Source organism: Chiloscyllium plagiosum, unplaced genomic scaffold (assembly GCF_037043375.1).
Source record: "Chiloscyllium plagiosum isolate Xiang-an unplaced genomic scaffold, Cpla_swu_hap1 HiC_scaffold_10, whole genome shotgun sequence".
NCBI lineage: Eukaryota > Metazoa > Chordata > Chondrichthyes > Orectolobiformes > Hemiscylliidae > Chiloscyllium > Chiloscyllium plagiosum.
The window spans coordinates 55,388,833-55,409,618 of NW_028270148.1; positions in this window are offsets into that span (position 1 = coordinate 55,388,833).

A 20,786-nucleotide genomic window follows, 5' to 3' on the forward strand; every position below is an offset into this window, starting at 1 on the left:
TTGGCAAGAATGTAATGAGTGGTGTGTTACAAGTTCAGTGCTGGGACCTCAACTGTTTACAATTCATCCAAATGGGCTAGATGAAGGAATGGAAGCATTGGGTGCCAAATTTACTGTCGGTGCAAATGTAGGTAGGCAAGTTGTAAAGAGGAGAAAGTGAGGTCTGCAGATGCTGGAGATCAGAGCTGAAAACGTGTTGCTGGAAAAGCGCAGCAGGTCAGGCAGCATCCAGGGAACAGGAGAATCGAAGTTTCGGGCATAAGCCCTTCTTCAGGAATGTTTGAGAATGTGGCTGAAGAGCTTCTGTGCAGAGGAGATGACCTGAGGGGTGCAGTGAGAGAGGGACTCACTGAAATCTTTGTAGAGGGAGGAAGAGAGCTTCTTCAAGGAAGGCATCCTTGTAAGAGGATTCCTGAAGAAGGGCTTATGCACGAAATGTCGATTCTCCTGTTCCCTGGATGCTGCCTGACCTGCTGCACTTTTCCAGCAACACATTTTCAGCAAGTTGTAAAGAGGGCACAAGGAGATTATAAAAATGATTGATAGATTAAATGAGTGGGCAAAGATATGACAAACAGAAACAATGTGAGAAAATGTGAAATTGTCCAACTTAGCAGGGACAATAATAAAGCAGCATATTATCTAAATGGAGACCGATTGCCGAACTCTGAGATGTAATGAGATTTGGGTGTTTTTGTGCATCACAAAATGTTGCCATCATTGTCAGGGAACTGAACAGAAAAGTAGGGAGTTATCCAGGGCACTGCATCAGGAGCACTCTGACAGCATTGGCCATCTCATTTAAGGAAGAATGTAACCACATTGGGGACAGTTCAGTAATGGTCTACAAGACCAATTCCTGGAATGGGCATATTGTCACATAAGGCATCTATTGAAGGTGAGAAAGTGAGGACTGCAGATGCTGAAGATCATGAAGAGTGTGGTGCTGGAAAAGCACAGCCGGTCAGGCAGCAGCCAAGGAGCATCAGAGTTGATGTTTCTAGCATAAGCCCTTCATCAGAAAAGTGATGAAGGGCTTATGCTCGAAACATCAACTTTCCTGCTCCTTGGATGCTGCCTGACCGGCTGTGCTTTTCCAGTACCACACTCTTCGACTCAGACTTCTATTGAGTTTAGAAGGGCAAGGGGCAACTTGATTGTAACATGATATCCTGAGGGATCTTGTTAGGGTGGATGTAGGGATGATGTTTCCTTTTATGAAAGAATCTAGAACTAGAGGGCCACTGCTTAAAAATTAGGGGTCATCTACTTAAAACAGGTATTCATTTCTTTTCTGTCTGAGAGCTTTGTGAATCTTTGGAACTCTTCCTGAAACAGAAGCTTTGGATATTTTTTAGGGCAGATATAGATAGAATTTTATTAAGTAAAAGATTGAAATCTTATGAGTGATAGGCAGGAATATGGATTTGAGGTTACAATCAGATCAGCCATGACGTTATTGACTGGCACATCAGTGTCAAGGGGCCGAATGCCCATGCAAAGAGTCATAGAGTCATGCAGCACAGAAATAGATCCTTCAATCCAACAACTCAGAATACAATGGGATCTTGATCAGATGGGCCAATGGGCTGAGGAGTGGCAGATGGACTTAAATTTAGATTAATGTGAGGTGCTGCATTTTGGAAAGGCAAATCAGGGCAGGAATAATACACTTAATGGTAAGGCCCTGGGGAGTCTTGTTAAGCAAAGATACCTTGGAGTGCAGGTTCATAGTTCCTTAAAAGTGGAGTCGCAGGAGATAGGATAGTGAAGAAAGCATTTGCATGCTTTCCTTTATTGGACAGATCATTGAGTACATGAGTAGAGAGGTCATGTTACGACTGTACAGGACATTGGTTAGGCTACTTTTGGAATATTGTGTGCAATTCTGATCTCCCTCCTTTTGGGAGGGGGCTGCGAAAATTGAAAGGGTTCAGAAGAGATTTACAAAGATGTTGCCAGGGTTGGAGGGTTTGAGCTAAAGGGAGAGGCTGAATAGTATGGGGCTGTTTTCCCTGGAGCGTCGGAGGCTGAAGGTTGACCTTTATAGAGGTTTATAAAATCATGAGGGACATGGATAAGGAAAATAGACAAGATATTTTCCCTGGGATGGGGGAGTCCAGAACTAGAGGGCATAGGTTTAGGTTTAGGGGAAAGGTTTAAAAGGGGTCTAAGGGGCAATGTTTTATGCAGGGGGTGGTGCATATATGGAAGGAGCTGCCAGAGGAAGTGGTGGAGCCTGGTACAAATGCAACATTTAAAATTTATGAATAGGAAGGATTTAGAGAGATCTGTGCCAAGTGGTGGCAAATGGAACTAGATTAGTTTAGGATATCTGGTCAGCATGGACGAGTTGGACTGAAGTGTCTGTCTCTGTGCTGCAAATCACTGTGACTTTATGGCTCTAAGTCCACGCCAACCAAGTTCCCAAACTAAACTGGTCCCATTCATCTGCGCTTGTCCTATATCCCTCCAAACCTTTCCTAATCAGGAATTATTTGAACTACAAGAGTTCGAAAATGATTCAAAATAGAAGTCTTACGATTCTGAAATATAAAAACCAGAAGAATTATACAAAGCCTACAACTCCAGAGCAGCTGCAATGTCCATTCCATTCTCAGTCCTCCATTTTAATGTAATTCCTTCTCCTGCTCCTGATTTGTATGTTCATAGCAAGTGGTGTTAGCATAGTGAGGGAAAACTGTTGGTTCTGCCTGTAGATCCCCATTGAGCCAATCCCTAATCCCTTGTTGTTAGGGAAGAAAGGGAGCTAACTGTAGTAACAGAAGGGAAACCAGATGATAAGCAACCTTCACAAGAGACACCATGGAATCTTCTGTTTCTTAACACTGCCATTCAGCAATGCATTATGTCATTGGTCCTATTTCCTCTATTTTTGATACCTGTGGCAGAGTTCAATAAATTTCCAGTCAAGACATATTCCCTGTTATTTTATCTTATCATGAATTGCTGGCTGAGATTTTAGTGTCATCTCAACAACTTAATAGACTTTCAATGAATGATCCCTAATATCACAATATGTGTATCAAGCTGATAAATGAATAAGTGTTCAGAAAATTATTTTTAATTAAAATGGATTACTAATGGGAAAATGCAATAATTACAGAAGGACTGTGCAAATATAGGTTTGGTATAACTTGTCCAGCATGCTATATTAAAAGCCATTCAAAATATTGAATTTTCTAAGTTACTTTCTCACAAATATGGGACACCTTGACCAAAAGCATATTGCTGAGTTATAATTGCTTGGGATGCAAAAGCAAAACCCGATGGTTTCTGAAAGGTTGTTACCTAATTTCAATTTGATAAAGTGCAGCTGGAAAATGAGTGTTGCATCATTGATGAGCAACTGAATACAATGACTGGCTGCACTAAGAAGAACATTTGTTAGAAATAAGGCTCTGTGAAAATAGCACCATAAAAAATAGGACAGAAGGAGGGCCAATCCGCCCCTCAAGCCTGCTCCACCATTCAATAGGATCATGGCTAATCCAACCTTCCTCAAATCCACTTTTATACCTTATACCCATAATCCATGTTGTAGAACAGAGAGACCTGGAGGGTTCAAGTACATAATTCTTTGAGATTTGTGTAGATAGGGTGGTTAAGAAAGCATTTGATATGCTTGCTTTCAGCTCAGACCTTTGAATATAGGAGTTGGGATGTCCTATTGAGTTTGTAAAAGATCTTGGTGAGGTGTCTTCTAGAGTACTGTATCCAGTTCTGGAAGCACAGCTATAGGAAGGATATAATTAAATTGGATTTGTTTCAGAAAAGATTTACCAGGATTTTGCCAGGAATGGAAGGCTTGAGTTATAAAAATAGTCTGGATAGACTGGGAACTTTTTTTTCACTGAAATGTAGGAGTTTGAGAATTGATCTTATAGAGGTTTATAAAATCATCAAGGGCATAGATAAGTTGAATAGCCAGGATCTTTTCCCTACCATGGGTGAGTTCAAAACTCAGGGCGTGTGTTTAAAGTGAGAGGAGAAAGTTTTAAAAAGGACATGAGGGGAAACCTTATTATGTAAAGAGTGGTTCATTTATGGGATGAACTGCCAAAAGAAGTGGTGTATGCAGGTAGAGTTACAACATTTAAGACATTTAGATTAGTACATGAACAGGAAAGGATTGAAGGGATCTGGGGCAAATGCAGGCAAATGGGAGTAGTTTAGTTTGGGAACATGGTCTGTTCACAAAGAAGATCTGCTTCCATTTCTATGATTCTACATAGTAATTTTCTTTAAATAAGGGGACCAAAGCTGCTCAAAGTACTCTAGATGTGGTTTCACCAGCACCTTGCACGTTGCATTAAGACTTATGTCAACTCAACTCCACCCTTGGTGAAGGGTATAAATGATAGTGTAAAAAAAACCTGTGCTGTAAACGGAAAAGAGTCATGTTAAAAGATCTGACCTTTATCAATGCTAGACTGATAAATTGCGTGACATTAATGGTCTCTCTTATCATGTTGTTGGTGTATCTCTCCAGTTGTAGTTTTGAATCTACATCTAATGAAATGTATCACGATGTTGAGATTTTGTGTGTGTGTCATAATTCTCATATGCCTTTGTTAAAAGAATGCAAATCTGAATAACTCAGGAGATGGTCTTACACTAAAACATTCCAAGCTGATACTGGTATTTAAATTTTCATCTGGACATTTAGGCCTTGAAAGTAGATCATACTATGTCATTTTCATAAATGTATAGATGCAAGGGGTCAAAATAATTTATATTTTTCAAGTGAGATTATCTCAAAGCCTACTTTTTTTTATTTTAAGGGGCTATTTTCTAATCTGGGGACTCATTTTTCATTCTTACTAACTCCTTTATTATGTTGGAATATTATCTGTTGCATTTGTGTTGATTTTCTTCAGATTGCTTTTTTAGTTGAACGAGATAGTACCAATACCAAAGATTGAAGGCATATGTAATTAAATCTTTTACTTTAAAGTGTCTTAATACATATTATAATAAATGGATATAAACACATCTCTCATAATTTGTATGCTTTACTGCATTCATCAAAATAAATAGTTAAATGCAGCCTTCAATAAAAAAAAATCAACATTAATACTGATTGTCCAGGAGATATTATTTCGGCATTTTCTTCATTAACATTGAATACAGATGCAGACTGCCATTTAGATTAAGAAGTTACAATTTATCTACATGTTGTATTCTGTGTTTCTATACATAAAAGAAACATGCAAAACCTCAGCAACTCTGAATGCCTTCCCTTTACAGAAAACTCTTCTGTGCAACCTGTGCTCTCAGCATGTTGAATGTGTCATTACCAAGTTTACTTGTTTACTGATGAATAAAGTTTCATGATGTATAAAGCAGGTACCCAACTTCCAAGTCATCAAGGTCCACATCAGGGCTGGTGCTCAGCTTTCCCCTCTCCACCCAGTCCAACACTCAGATCCTGCTTCCCCACACTGTCCCCTGTCCAGCATTCAGGTTCTCCAAAGCTGGCTGATACTCAGGAGCTTGGCCCCAGTGGGTAAACCCCTTGCTTCTCTTCCATTCATTTTCAGTCTCTGGAACAGCAGCAAAAGTGGGAGTGAGAGAGCTTGTGATTGGTGGAACTGGAGAAGCAGCCTGTGGAACAGAGACTGTGATTGGAGGAGCAGCTCCTTACAGATTCAGTCTCTCCTGCAGAGGGGAGTGCCTTTTCTCCTGATGAAGAGCTTTTGCCCGTGACGTCGATTTTTCTGCTCCTCGGATGCTACCTGACCTGCTGTGCTTTTCCAGCACCACTCAAATCTAGACTCTGATTTCCAGCATCTGCAATCCTCACTTTTGCCTTTTCTCCAATTGGTTATCTCTGTGATTGTACTGTTACAGGTGTTTTGAGGTTTGTTGGGGTGAATTCCCTTGCTGCTCTTTGAGCCAGGAGGCCTGGGTTCAAGTCCCACCTGCCCGAGAGGTGTGCCATAGCATCTCTGCACAGATTGATAAAAAAAACTTTATTTGTTGCTCTTGTGTGTTTTGAATATGATGTAGAAGTCTGATTTGAAAGTTGAGTATGTTCATTTTGCACTAAAGGAGTTTGATCAACATTGATCAGCAAATTGGTAAAAGCTCCATAATTGTGTAGAGTGCAGATTGAAATAGAATCAGGTTGACACACTTTGCAAATTGAAGCTCTGAAATCTATTTCAGGTGCACATTATAAAATTAAATGGTACATGACTACAAGATGTTCCTATTTAGAGAAAGGTTTTCATTCTGTTGTGGAGTCAGGACGTGCAAGAGTACCTTTCTTGCTTCCCAGTAAATCCATGGTAATTGCTAAATGTTGCTTGCTGCTGTCTTGCCTCAGATTCATGATTGCTTCCCCATCTTGTCCTGCCTCCCTCAAACTATCCAAGTGATGGAGATAGCAGATGAAGTCACCATGTTACAATAACTTCAAAATTAAACTCACCACGATGACCAGGATCATAACTCTGTTGTATGTGTACTTCACCTTGATGAGAATTTAGTTTTAAGTGTGTCATGCTTTCTGTGTATATAATTTTGTGACTTTGCCTGGCAGTTAGTCTACTGTGGGTCTGCAGCTGCCCACACATAAATAAATCAATTGGTTTCCTGTAACATTTGCTTCATAACTTATAAAGTGCTTTTCTGTTTTAAATAAACTAGCTGTCAGAGTTTATGATGAGCAATTGATGATTAAATATTTATCATTAACTTGACTGGGACAAATAATGACATACTGAAAGGCACTCCAACCTAATGCTTCTGTTTTACAGCAGCAAACTGTTTTATGTTTGTTTTTGTTAAGCAAGAGGATTACAGGATATGGACCAAGGCAGGTATGTGGAGTTAGGTCACATATCACTCATGGTATCATTGAATCACAGAACAGGCTCAAGGGGCTGAATGGCCTACTCCCATTCTTGTGTTCCGGTGTGCTAGTGTTCTACTTTTGACAAAAATCAACAACGTTGTGAGATGAAAAAGCAAGGAGAAGATAATATTTTTCTCAACCAATCCCACCCATTCACACCTTATTGAGTGAAACTGATGGCAGCAACACAAGGCACTGCAAAAGACTGTGTAAATTGTAACTGAGCTGAGCTTATAGATATAATTCCTTTGACTTTATCTATGGGATCATCTGAATGACATTAATAGCCACCAAAGAATGAAGACATTCAGAGTGAAAAGGCAGAACTCCTTTAAACGCAGTAAAATTGGAGTCAGGTTTGAAACTTACTGCTGTAGCATGGATTTCCCTGGGGATGAAAATTATAGTACATTGAATGAATGCAAGAGCGTTCAGATCCTAAATCACATGCATAATACAGTATTCTTTCTGGGTTTGCAATCTCAGGAGTAATGTATCTGCCCCTCAAGCCTATTAGCTCCCACTGCCAGTTGTCTCCCTGTATCTTCTCACCACTGACCTCTACACAACTCCTCCTAGAGCCCTGAGTTTCAGTCTACCTTCAACCCTGATCAACAGCCCCACCTGACCCCTGTGAGGTTCTGTATGTAAGCATCACCAGTAGCATCCTTCTCCAGTTTGCTCGCCGCACTGTACATTTTTGCTGGTTTCTAAGGGTGAGATAAAGCTGCAAAATTTCATGATTTCACTTCCCCAGGGTTCATTGGCTGTTTTTAAACTCACAAACATTTTTCATATTTCCCTGCAAACATCAGGACCAATGAATTGAACATGGGTTAGGTCCTACTGCACAGCATATAGGTCACAGCTGTAAAATTATATTGTGAGGACAGAGGCAGAAGTGGAGGACACACCACCCTATGGTTTTGTCTAAGCTGAGAACTCAATTTCAGAATTCGAGGAACGCTGGAAGCTTAGCATCTACCTTGCTGCATTGCTTGGGAAATAACTTTGCAGAGTGAAACAGAAAATACTGCAAAGTAATAATGGGGAGCTACAGAAAAGAAGTAACTTAACTGGTTTATACTGGTATATTTCAATAGTGTTTATTTGGATTAGTTCAAACAATTAGTTCCATCATTCATTTGGATTTCATCTACAAAAATTGAACTAATTCCCCATCTTTTTAACTACTATGCAAACAACAAAATTTTAAAAAAGCTTCATTTGATCCTACTTTAACTGATGCATAGCCTCCTTGCTGAATTTCAGATGAGTAAAAATGAAACCCACAAACAAGTAGTTTTTAAGCAGATATGCTGGCAGAACATAATCACAATTCTAGAAAAGCAAGGCAAAGTATTATCATGCTACAATTGTCACACTAAGCTAATACACGCCATAAACTTCCCAATGTTGTGATTCACTCTGCTAAATGAGCAATAAATATTCATAGTTAAATTCATGACAGAAAGCTGTTGAGTGGAATGTTGCAGGAATATTCAGCTGAAGATTGCATGTTTTGCTCCAAAGACACAAAACTTTTGTAAAACCTAACTTTTCTTGGAGCTTAACAAAGAATTCAATCTCAAGAAGGCAAAGCTTCCTGTCAGAGATACATTTCAGGGTACATTTCCCCCTTTGCCACAGAGATAGTATCCTGGTGAAAATCAGGAGGGTAAAAACCAAATGTATTCTATAATGCTCTGCTCCAACAAATGATGAAGATGAAAATGTACCTAAAATGTTATGGTTGCTCCCAATTTAAAAAAAAGACTGATTGATTGATATATTGCTGTTACGTGTACTGAGATACAGTGAAACTGTTGTTTTGCGCGTTATACAGACAGATCATATTATACAAAGTGCATCAGAATTGCTGAACAAGGTTAAGAGTACAACGCTACAGCTACAGAGAAGGTGCAGAGAGAGAGAGAGTGAGAGACCAGCATTAACATTTGAGAGGTCCATTCAAAAGCCTGATAACTGCAGGGAAGAAGTTGTTCTTGAATCTGTTCATGCATGTATTCAAATTTTGATATCTTTTGCCCGACGGAAGAGAGTGGAAGACAGTATAACCAGGATGGATGGTGTCTTTGATTATGTTGGTTGCTTTCCTGAGGCAGCGGGAAATATTGATGGAGTCGGTGGAATGGAAGTTTAGTTTGCTTGATGGACTGGGCTGTGTTCGCAACTCTCTGTAGTTTCTTGCTGTCTTAGGAAGAGCCATTGCCACATCATGCTGTGATGCATCCATTTAGGATGTTTTCAATGGTGCATCAATTAAAATCGGTAAGAGTCCTCCTCAGTCCTGCTGAATTTTCTGATGTTGATGGAGAGTTTGTTTGATATCCAGATGTCCTAGGGATGAAAGTAGGACCAGGGAGATAGCGTCTGCTGTGGTCTTGTTGCACCAATAGTTGAATTGCAAAGGATCAAGGCGAATTGGTGGTCTGAATTTGATGTGAGCCATGACTAACCTTTTGAAATACTTCATAATTATGGAAGTCAGAGCTACCAGGCAGCAATCATTAGGACAATTGCATGATTTTTCTTTGACCCGGTCATCTTTCTGAAGCAGGTGGGGACTTCAGATCATAGTAAGGGGAGGTTAAAGATGTCAGTGGACACTCTCACCAGCTGGTCAGCATAGGGATCTGAGTGCATGGCTGGGGACTCACTCAGACCAGTCACTTTCCGTGGGTTCACTCTCAAGAAGGCCAATATAACGTCTGCAATGGTAACCATGAATACAGGTGCATTCGAGGCTGTAGGATAGGTGACATTGTTTCACTGCCCTTCTGTTCAAATTGAGCATAGAACGCATTGAGCTCATTGTGTAGGCATGTACTGTTGCCTGCAATTCTGCTGGACTTTGCTTTGTAGCTCATTACAGCATGTAAGTCTTGCCTCAAACAATGGGTATCTATGTGGTTGGTCTGGGCCTCAAGCTTAGGTTGATCTTCCATCTTGGCATTTCTGATAGACTTACAAAGCCGTACCTAGATTTCAACAATAGATGGCCAATATGGATCCACACCAGATATTTCTCTTGGCCATTGTGTCACGGTATCAGTCTGTCTTACTTGCCTGTACCAGCCAGCAATGCTGTTCTTGCTTAAGTTGCAATATTGAGAATTGTACAAAGCAGAAAATGTAAGTGACAATTATGAATTTTAAATTTGTCAGTACAATTTAAGGAAATTCAAAAGTAAAAGCAACCAATACAGGTTGAGCCTTATCTAACTGAAGAGATTCAGTCTAACAATTCACTCTTGGGATATGGGCATCACAGGCTTTGAATGCTTATCTTTGTTTCTCTGAGAAGTTTGCTGGCCTGCTTCTTGAAATGCTTGCAATTGATTTGATATGGTTATAAGGATTGTGAGACCATTTGAGAATTCAGTTAAGATCCAACCATGTGTGACTCAAGGTACGGAGAGATTGATCTGATTTTAGATACACCACAGTTTGAAAATGGCTGAGCAACTCAGGAGACTATTGAGTACATAGAGAGGTAAATTTACTCCTCATCATATAATCAGTAATCTATTGGAATCTGCCTAAATTGGAAGCAACTAAAGAATAAATTCCAAAACAGAATGGACAGTATTCTCTTGAAGATTCTCAGCATCCGTGAAGATGAGTAATTCATCCATAGTCTTTTGATTTCTTTCCCTCCATTTCAAGAAATTTGCTTGTCACTCCTGATGAGTACATTTTAATTGTTAGCAAGCAGGAAAAATTAAAATGATAACAACTCAGTGACCTTCATTGCTGAAAACTCTGGATAGATCATCAGTGAGAAGATTAGTAATGAACAAATAATTAGCCAGCATTGAAGTTCTGAAAAAGGGATGCATTAGACATTTATATTACATTGTAATTAACATTTGTTTAAAATAAAGCAGTGAGAATAGGGTAATGTAGTTTACATTTTGAAAGGAAGTAAACAATGATATTGAATAATCTTGCATTTGAGTTTATTGCTGTAAATATAGCAATTAAAAAATGAAATTTATTTCAATGTACTCACTATAAATTTTAGTAAAATTGTAACTACTAATATTTTGCTCAGTAATGAAGAATAATTGAGAAGGATCATTATTATCCACTGTTTCTCTAGTAATGCTCTAGTAATAATTTAGCTTTTCACTATGTCATAATGCTCTTTGATTGGTGCTAATTTGATCACAGTGACTGCATTAATTTCCCTTTAGAATGAGTGAGAAGATCTCTTTGTACTTGATATATGACCAGTAATAAGCTGTAAACCAAAGTGTCAAAAAAAAATTGAAGAGTCATCGAAAGAGAAGTCAGATGATTAAGGAGAGAAGTTTTCCTTCTAAGTAATATGTAAGAAGTTTTCACATCCATTTATAAGGAACACTTATGATTTTATTACACTTACAGCATTCAGCATAATTTCTCTTTATTTGGGTTTTACAAAGAACAAAAGAATAAGTAAACAGTGTAAAACAAAGAATGCTGCATCATTTGCTGTCAAGTTCACAGTTGTTCTAAACGCACTAAATCCTCCATAAGCAACATCCTGAGGATTACCATCGACCAGAAACTGAATTGGACCAGCAATATAAATACTGAAGCTAAAACAGCAGGTCAGAGGCTGGGAATTTTGCAGCAAATAACTTACCTTCTCCTACCAGAGCCACCATCTCCAAGGCACAAGCGAGAAATACAATGGTATTTCATCCTCCTGTCTGGATGAGTGCAGCTTCAATAACACTCAATAGTTTGGTTTCTTCAAGACATTTTGCACCTCATTCACCTCCTTCAACATTCACTCCCTCAACTACCAACACACAGCTGCAGCACGATGTAACCACTACAAGGTGCATTTCAGCAACTAACCAAAGCTCCTCCGAAAGCCCTTTCCAAACCTGTGACCTATACCAACTGGAAGGACAAGGGTTTCAGATGCACAGTAACATCAACACCTGCAATGTCTCCTGCAAGTGTCACACCATCCTGACTTGGAACTATGTTGCCATTCCTTCACTGTCATTGGAGAAATACTGGATCTTCTACCTAACAACACTGTTGATATACATACACACTACAGTCGTTCAAAATGGTGAATCACCACATCTTTGCAGACCATGTTCCAGAAATAAACCTCATCATCCCTGGGTTTATTCGTCTAACTAGCAGGACAGACCCAGCAGAGGTGGCAGTACTGTGGTCCATATTCAGGAAGAATCTGCTCTAGGAGTCCTCAACATTGATTCTGGATCCCATGAAGTTTGATGGTATTAGTTCAAGTATGAATAAGGAAATTTGCTGTATGGTATGACTCTCACCAAAACTAAAGAATCAGTACCACTTCACCTTCTGGAGCGTGGACCACTAAGTGTGGCAAGGGTACAGGATAGTAATCTACATCTTCAATGTTCATCACAGCTGCTGACTGGGCTGGTCAAATCCTCAAGGACATAGTTGCTAGAATGTGTCTGTGACAAGTGACGAGGGAACCATCAAGTGGGAAAAACGTACTTAACGTAATACTCACCAATCCACCATCTGTACATGTATCGGTTTGGAACAGCATCAATAGGAGTGTTCATCACGCAGTCCTTGAGGAGACAAAGTCCCATTGCCACATTGAAGAGGCCTCCATTATGTTGTGTGACATTATTACTGAAAAAAAAGGGATAGAGTTTGAATAGACCGAATAACTCAAGAATGGGCATTCATGAGGGTTAATGGCCGATCAGTAACAGCAGAATTTTACTCCAACACAATCTGCAAACTCATGGCCTCACAAGTTCATACTCTACTGTTAACATCAAACCAGGGATCAACCATGGTTCATTGAAGAATGCAGGAGGACATATCGCAGGAACAGCACCACACATATCAACCTGATAGAGCGACAACACAACAGCTAAACAGCTAAGGCAGAAATAACGATAGCACTGAATGATTCTATAAACAGCAATCAGATTTGGTTCGGTTGTCTTGTCACATTCAATCAGAATTGTGGCGGACAATTACATAATTCACTTAAGGAGGATGTTTTACAAATATCCCCATCTTCAATGATGGGAGAGCCCAAAATATCAAGGTAAAAGATAACGCTGAAGCCATTTGGAACAATCTATAATCATAAGTAGTGACTGAATGACCAAACTTGTGCTTCTCTGGAGATCCCTGGCATCAGATACTGGTCTTTAATCAAGTGCCAAGTGTAAGTTTATTGCTTTCCAGTCTAAACTTTTGTGAAGTGATTGATAGCATTTATTAGAGAAAATAATAATTTTGTGTGGAATGGAACGCATTCCATTTTTGGAACCAAGTAGAGGCACTAAATACTCCCAATCAAGAATACCTGTTCAAAATGTAATCTTTTCAAAAACTGAGTTTCAGCAACATCCTTACAACACCTCATTTCCACATCCACATGTAACTGCCACCCTTTTGAGCTTTGTAATGATTTCAATGTGCCAAAAACTTACATTAGTTAAAGGAAATTTATGTAATTTAACTGTTTTAATCAGGTTAAAAAAAACTGGGTTACACGACATAAATGATTTCATAAATGAAATTTTTGCGAAGATAAAGGTAGGTTTTAACCCAAGTTCCCTAAGCTCTACTTTGGGAATTTCCTCATGCTACATCTAACTGATAAAAATTAATTGATAGGGGGGTGATCCTATTGAGGTTTATAAAATCATGGATAGGGTAAATAGACAAGGTCTTTTCCCAGGGGGAGGACAATCCAGAACTAGAGGGCATAGGATTAGGGTGAGCAGCGAAAATTTTAAAAGGGATCTAAGGGGCAATTTTTTCACACGGAGCGTGATGCATGTATGGAATGAGCTGCCAGAGGAAATGGTGGAGGCTGGGACAATTACAAGTTGAAACTTTATTGCTGGAACAGCACAGCAGGTCAGGCAGCATCCAGGGAACAGGAGATTCGACGTTTCGGGCACAGGCCCTTCTTCAGGAAGATTCCTGAAGAAGGGCCTGTGCCCGAAACGTCGAATCTCCTGTTCCCTGGATGCTGCCTGACCTGCTGTGCTGTTCCAGCAATAAAGTTTCAACTTTGATCTCCAGCATCTGCAGACCTCACTTTCTCCTGGGACAATTACAACACTTAAAAGATGTCTGGATGGGTATATGAATAGGAAGGGTTTAGAAGGATATGGGCCAAGTGCTGGCAAATGGGACTAGATTAATTTAGGATATCTGGTCAGCATGAGCATGTTGGACTAAAGGGTCTGTTTCCTTGCTGTGCAATTCTGTGACTCTAACTTGTTATCATTGTATCATGCATTTACCCAGATGGTAGGCAGACCAGTGGATCTTGGACTCTTTTCATTTAGGAATTCTGTTTGGTTTATCTAATCTTGCCGCTTCCGGTTGTGAGTTTCAGCTGTCCGCTGTAGTGGCCGGTATATTGGGTCCAGGTCTATGTGTTTGTTGATGGAGTTTGTGGATGAGTGCCAAGCTTCTAGGAATTCCTTGGCTGTTCTTTGTTTCGCTTGCCCTATAATGGTAGTGTTGTCCCAGTCAAATTCATGTTGCTTGTCGTCTGCGTGTGTGGCTACTAGGGATAGCTAACAATCCGCATCCACGAACATCAACTAGCCATGAAACGACACGACCAGATATCCCAAACCAATCTAGTCCCATCTGCCAGCACTTGGACCATATCCGTCCAAACCCTTCCTATTCATATACCCATCCAGGTACCTTTTAAATGTTTCAATTTTACCAGCTCCATCACTTCCACTGGTAGCCGATTACATGCACGCACCACCCTCTGTGTAAAAATGTTGCCCTTCGGGTATCTTTTATATCTTTCCCCTCTCACCCTAAACCCATGCCCTCTAGTTCTGGATTCCCCTACCCCAGGGAAAAGACCTTGTCTATTTACCCTATCCATGCCCCTTATGATTTCATAAACCTCTATAAGATCACCCCTTAGCCTCCGACACTCCAGGGAAAATAACCCCAACTTATTCAGCCTCTCCCCATAGCTCAAATCCTCCAACCCTGGCAACATCCTTGTAAATCTTTTCTGAACCCTTTCAAGTTTCACAACATCCTTCTGATAGGATGGAGACCAAACTGCATGTAATATTCCAAAAAAATCCAATCACCAAAGCCCTGTACAGCCACAACATGACCACACAACTCCTGTACTCAACACTCTGACCAATAAAGGAAAGCATGCCAAATGCCTTCTTCATTATCATACCAACCTGATAATCTACTTTCAAGGAGCTATGAACTTGTACTCCAAGGTCTCTTTGTTCAGTAACACTAACCAGGACCTAACCATTAAGCGTATAATTCCTACTAAGATTGCTTTTCCAAAATTAATATCCATCTGCCACTCCTCAGCCCATTGGCCCATCTGATCAAGATCCCATTGTAATCTGAGGTATCCTTCGCTGTCCACTACAACTCCAATTTTGGTGTCATCCACAAACTTACTAACTATACCTCTTATGCTCACGTCCAAATCATTTACATAAATGATGAAAAGTAATGCACCCAGCACCGATTCTTGTGGCATTCCACTGGTCACAGGCCTCCAGTCTGATAAGCAATCCTCCACCACCACCCTCTGTCTTCTACCTTTGAGCCAGTTCTGTATCCAAATGGCTAGTTCTCCCTCCTGTATTCCATGAGATCTACCTTTGCTAACCAGTTGAATGCTTTACTGAGATCCATATAGATCAAAGCCACCACTCTGGTCTCATCAATCCTCTTTGTTACTTCTTCAAAAAAACTCAATCAAGTTTGTGAGACATGATTTCCCATGCACAAAGTCATGTTGACTAGGCCTAATCAGTCCTTACCTTTCAAAATACTTGTACGTTCTGTCCCTCAGGATTCCCTCCAACAACTTGCCCACCACCGATGTCTAGCTCACCGGTCTGTAATTCCTTGGCTTGTCCTTACCACCTTTCTTAAACCACGTTAGCCAACCTCCAGTATGCCGGCACCCCACCTGTGACTATCAATGATACAAATATCTCAGCAAAGGGCCCAGCAATTACTTCCCTAGCTTCCCACAGAGTCCTAAGGTACACCTGATCAGGTCCTGGGGATTTATCTGCTTTTATGCATTTCAAGACATCCAGTTCTTCCTCCACTGTAATATGGACATTTTTCAAGATGTCACCATCTCTTTCCCAACATTCTATATCTTCCATGTCCTTTTTCACAGTAAACACTGATGCAAAATACTTCACACAAAGGCCACCTTGCTGACCTTTGAGGGGCCCTAGTTACCCTTTTTTCCTTAATGTATTTGTAAAAACCCTTTGGATTCTCCTTAAGTCTATTTGCCAAAGCTATCTCATGTCCCCTTTTTGCCCTCCTGATTTCTCTCTTAAGTATTCTCCTACTTTCTTTATACTCTTCTAAGGATTCACTCGATCTATCCTGTCTATACCTGACATATGCTTCCTTCTTTTTCTTAACTAAACCCTCAATTTCTTTAGTCATCCAGAATTCCCTACACCTACCAGCCTTTCCTTTCACCCTGACAGGAATATACTGTCACTGGACGCTCATTATCTCATTTCTGAAGACTTCCCATTTTCCAGCCGTCCCTCTACCTGCGAACATCTGCCCCCAATCAGCTTTTGAAAGTTCTTGCCTAATACCATCAAAATTGGCCTTTCTCCAATTTAGAACTTCAACTTTTAGATCTGGTCTACCTTTTTCCATCACTATTTTAAATCTAATAGAATTATGGTCACTGGCCCCAGAGGGCTCCCCAGTTGACATCTCAGTCACCTGCCCTGTCTTATTTCACAAGCGTAGGTCAAGTTTTGCACCTTCTCTGGTAGGTACATCCACAAACTGAATCAGAAAATTTTCTGGTACACACTTAACAAATTCCTCTCCATCTTAACCCTTAACACTATGGCAGTCCTAGTCTATGTTTGAAAAGTTAAAATCCCCAACCATAGCAACCTTATTATTCTTACAGATAACTGAGATCTCCTTATAAATTTGTTTCTAAGTTTCCTGTTGACTATTAGGAGGTCTATAATACAATTCCAATAAGGTTATCATCCCTTTCTTACTTCTCATTTCCACCCAAATAACTTCCCTGGATGTATTTCTGGGAATACCCTCCTTCAGCACAGCTGTAATGCTATCCCTTATCAAAAACACCACTCCCCCTCCTCTCTTGCCTCCCTTTCTGTCCTTCCTGTAGCATTTGTATCCTGGAACATAAAGCTGCCAGTGCTGTCCGTCTCTGAGTGATGTTTCTGTAATTGCTGTGATATCTCAATCCCATGTTCCGAACCATGCCCTGAGTTCATCTGCATTCCCTGTTAGGCCTCTTGCTTTGAAATAAATGCAGTTTAATTTATCAGTCTTACCTTGTTCTCTGATTTGTCCCTGCCTGCCCTGACTGTTTGATAAGCTTCTTTTCTCAACTGTATCTGTCTCAAATTGACCTCTTTCCTCACTATCTCACTGGGTTCCCCCCCCCCCCCCCAACCTTACTTGTTTAAATCCTTCTCAGTAGCTCTAGCAAATCTCACTGCCAGTATATTAGACTCCTTTCAATTCAGGTGCAATCCGTCCTTCTTGTACAGGTCACTTCTACCCCAGAAAAGATTCCAATGATGTAAAAATGTGAATCATTTTCCCATACACCAACTCCTCAGCCATACATCCATCTGCTCTGTCCTCCTATTCCTACCCTCACTAGCTCATAACACCGGCAGTAATCCAGATATTACTACTCTCGAGGACCTGCTTTTAAAATTTCTGCCTAATGCTATATATTCTCCCTACAGAATCTCATCCTTTTTCCTTCCTATTTCATTGGTTCCAATATGTACAATGACCTCCTACTGGGCCCTCTCCCCCTTGAGAACATTCGGCGCCCTCTCTGAGACATCCATGATCCTGGCACTAGGGAAGCAACATGCCATTCTGATTTTTCACTGTTACCCACAGAAATGTCTGTCTGTACCTCGGACTGGAAAGTCCCCTAACATAATTGATTGATTGGAACCCAATGCATTAGAGCCAGTCTGAATACCAGAAACTTGGCTGTTCATGCTACATTCTTTTGAGAATTCATAACCCCCTACATTTTCCAAAACAGCATACTTGTTTGAAATGGGGATAGCTGCAGAAGACCCCTATACTATCTGCCTACCTCTCTTACTTTTCCTGGAGTTAACACACCTACGTGACTGTATCTGTGACTTTTCTCCCTTCCTATAACTGCCATCCATCACACCCCCTTGCTGTCGTAAATTCCTCATTGCCTCTAACTGTCGCTCCAACTGATCCATTTGATCTGATAGGATTCGCAACCAACAGCATTTATTGCAGATATAATCCTCAGTAACATGTAAACTCTCCCTAAACTCCCACATCAGGCAAGAAAAGTATATCACTCTACTAAGGGCCATTTTTGCTTCTTTCAATCTGCAGGTGCAGAAAATAGCACTATCTTATTCCTTTTAACAATTCTCCAGGCTAACTTAATACTTATGGCTTACATTTTTAAGTTTAATCAAGAGACATATCTCAATAAAACATATAAACAAGAAATAATCCAGTCTACTCACTACTGCAGACTTACTGTAAGGCCATACTTAAAACTAATCACTTATCAGTTTCTGTGCTGTGACCTCTCCCAAACAGGTTTCTCCAAGATCAGTTGTGAATTTTACTGTTTGTTAATTTTCCCAGACGCACTCCAATGTCCATCGATACATGAATTCAAACAGCAAAGGCAGTATCTGCACAGGTTGACTTAAATGAGTGACTCTTAAGACTGTGAATGAGCAACCCTGAGATACAGGTCGGCATTACAATTAATGAGTGTTAAGACTGTGAGTAAGCAGCCCTGGAATGCACAGTCCATTCTTTCAGTTGGGTCACTGTCTGCAAAGAGTCCTTGCTGTAGCCTTTCAATGTTAGTTGCCTATGTGCCCTGCAATGCAAATCTGTGCAGTCAGAATGCCCTGCCAATGTTTTGTAGAGGTGCCATAATGGTTTGGAAGTCCTGCCAAAGCTGTACGCCAGTATCCAAAGATGTGACTGGTCCCTGTATGTTGTACCTTGAGGTGTTATTTGGTCCTAAGTAACAGGGAGGTCCTTCAGCGCTGAATTTGCCAGGTACCCACTCTGTTTTCCATGTTGAATTTTCTTTATGTCTAACTTGTTTGATACATCAAATAAGATAGAAAGATGAATATTAATGAGGAAGTGAGTTAGGCCGCTAACAAGGCATTTAACAACCAATAATGACCCTTAATTAACAACTGGCCACTGTCTAGTGACAAACTTAATATGCCACTTGACCAAAGCATAAAAGATGGGGTCAGATTCCCCTGGCGTCAAGAGTGGCCTTACCAGACATCTCAAGTGTTTCTGTCACAAAGATTGCCACAACACAGATTGCTCAGACCACTGTAAAATTTCACTCATGATCATCTTCCAAGGGCTTCACATGTCAAATCATTATAACACACACCTGACACACTGGTTGCCTGTTAGACAATCATATTATTTAATATTAGTGCTTATTAATAATAGCCCATAGCACTGACCTTGTCAACCACTGTCAGTGCTTTTCAGATGTTGCAACGTAACTGCATCCAAATTCCTTATTTCCTCCTAATTGCTTTCCTAGATTGTAGTATTGCAGAATTTATCCCTCAGTGTTCCTTCTCTCTGTGTCCTGCTGTGTAGGCATCTTCTATAGTGATTTTCAACATGTCATGTTGACCCATAATGTGCTTGGTTTTAAACTTGGGAAATGGTGTAATTCTGTATATTGATAAAACACTTTACTTTTCCATTTCTTAAAGTAGTAAACTACAATTACTGTTGTGTTCTCTGTGTTGTTTTCACAAAACATTTATATTAAGGTCAACTACTCCGATTTAATAATTGCAGCATTCCTCTATGTGGGGCAGAGTTATAAATGAGTTACAGTGAAAAGCTGCCTGCAGTCTATAAATGTGCAATAGAAATTTACAACTTTCAAATAAAATCTCCTTGCAATTTTCCTTGGATTTTACGCAACTATTATTTTATGCTGAAACTCTAAATTATATTTAAAAAGGCTTTTGATCTAAAATGTTACTCTACTTCTTGATAAAGGATTTGTTTTTCTCTTTTTCTTCAGCATCTTTTAGTGAATTTTGTTTCTGTAGTTTAATTTCTGCAACCCCACTTCAGCATCAATGGGCGGCACGGTGGCACAGTGGTTAGCACTGCTGCCTCACAGTGGCAGAGACCTGGGTTCAATTCCTGCCTCAGGTGACTGACTGTGTGGAGTTTGCACATTCTCTGTGTGGGTTTCCTCCCATAGTCCAAAAATGTACAGGTTAGGTGAATTGGCCATGCTAAATTACCCCTAGTGTTAGGTGAAGGGGTAAATATAGTGGAGTGGGTTTGCTTCGGTGGGTCAGTGTGAACCTTTTGGGTCGAAGGGCCTGTTTCCACACTATAAGTAATCTAATTCTAGGAAAATAACATATCCTCAAGATAGAATCTGACAAAAGTTTAGATTTAGGTTTTATTGTCACCCGCACTCCTGATGCTTGAGATTAGCAAAGAAAAAGCCACAAACTTTTCTACCATTAAGCAAATATGCAACAAAAACAAAGAGCTTCTGTTAATTAGAATAGCACCAGAGTGTTCTCATTTCTGCTGCCTGACCTGATTATGAACATGGCACAGCTGAGCTTAGTTTTTCAATTTAAGAATTTGTCATAAATTATGCTTGTAATTTGCTCATAACCAAATTCCCTGATTATATTTCAACTTGTTTCACAAAACACCTGGAGGTGTAATGCCACATTACCCAGCTAGTAACCCAGATTAATGATCCCCAACAGAAATTAAACATGTTGGTATTCCTCCAGTTATGGTACTG